The sequence below is a fragment of the Mirounga leonina genome, unplaced genomic scaffold (genome assembly GCF_011800145.1).
Source record: "Mirounga leonina isolate KUSES-001 unplaced genomic scaffold, KU_Mleo_1.0 Mir_173, whole genome shotgun sequence".
NCBI classification, from domain to species: Eukaryota; Metazoa; Chordata; class Mammalia; order Carnivora; family Phocidae; genus Mirounga; species Mirounga leonina.
The window spans coordinates 82894445-82895863 of NW_023270447.1; positions in this window are offsets into that span (position 1 = coordinate 82894445).

Sequence of the window (1419 nt, forward strand, 5' to 3'; positions counted from 1 at the left end):
TTTTTTTTTAAAGATTTAATTTATTTATTTATTTGAGAGAGAGAATGAGAGACAGAGAGCATGAGAGGGAGGAGGGCCAGAGGGAGAAGCAGACTCCCCGCCGAGCAGGGAGCCCGATGCGGGACTCGATCCCGGGACTCCAGGATCATGACCTGAGCCGAAGGCAGTCGCTTAACCACCTGAGCCACCCAGGCGCCCCGGAGTCTTTTAAGTCTTAGCAAAACTTCTTAAGAATAATAATGTCTGATCCAAGGACTAGAAGGCCCGGGCCAACATCATCTCTGCAGAGAAGCTCCACTGGAACTGAAGATAAGCCTGGGTGGCTCAGTCATTAAGCGTCTGCCTTCGGCTCGGGTCATGATCCCAGGATCCTGGGATTGAGCCCCGCGTCGGGCTCCCTGCTCAGCAGGAAGCCTGCTTCTCCATCTCCCACTCCCCCTGCTTGTGTTCCCTCTCTCGCTGTGTCTCTCTGTCAGATAAATAAATAAAATCTTTAAAAAGAAAAAAAAAAAAAGAAAATAAGCCTGGGACTGGCCAGGTGGAAGAATTTCAGAATCTAAGAGCAGAAGGAACCCTAGAAATCACCTAGTTACAAAGCGGAGTTTTCTGGGGTCTCCCCCATTGTTGGTGGGAGTCAGAGTGAGGCGATCAGTGAATGCAAGTTTGACTAAAAAAAAGGAAAAGGGGACGTCTGGATGGCTCAGTCAGTTTAGTATCTGCCTTTGGATCAGGTCATGATCCCAGGGTCCTGGGATGGAGTCCCGTGTCAGGCCTTTGCTCAGCAGGGAGCCTGCTTCTCCCTCTGCCTGCCACTCTCCCTGCTTGCGCGCTCTCTCTGTCAAATAAATAAATAAAATCTTTTGTAAAAAATTAAAATTAAAAAATTAGAATTAAAATGAAAATAAGAAAAAAAAGAAAGTCTGACTACTGAATGTGCTGAAGATCAGAAAAATGATCTGATCCTTACTTTGCTGGCAGGGAGACTGGGGCCTAGGGAGGTGAAGACACTCCCTGCCCCTCCTGTCTCTGTGCGGTTGTCCTTGTGCCTTACTGCACCGTCTTGGCCCGGTGTGCTCAGACACCATGGAAGTGGCTGTTCCTGGAGCCCCTTCTGCTTCCATCCCCCCTGAGGGTAAAGCAACAGGCTGGGGTACCTGCTGTAACCATCTGGGAAGTGCTCATCCCCACGTCTTACTGAGGAGGGCCTTGGGCCATTTCCAGGGCTCTGCAGAAGGGGACCTGGAGTTTGGGGACAATGTCAGGAGCGTCCTAGTTGCCTCCTTCCTAGACAACATGAGCGTGTTGACAGAGGCTCTGGCCCGCTGGGTGTCTGCCACTCCAGCAACCCCAGGCACCTGCAGTGTTTCTGACTTACTTTCCTAGTTTTATTTTATAAGATTTTATTTATTTATTTGAGAG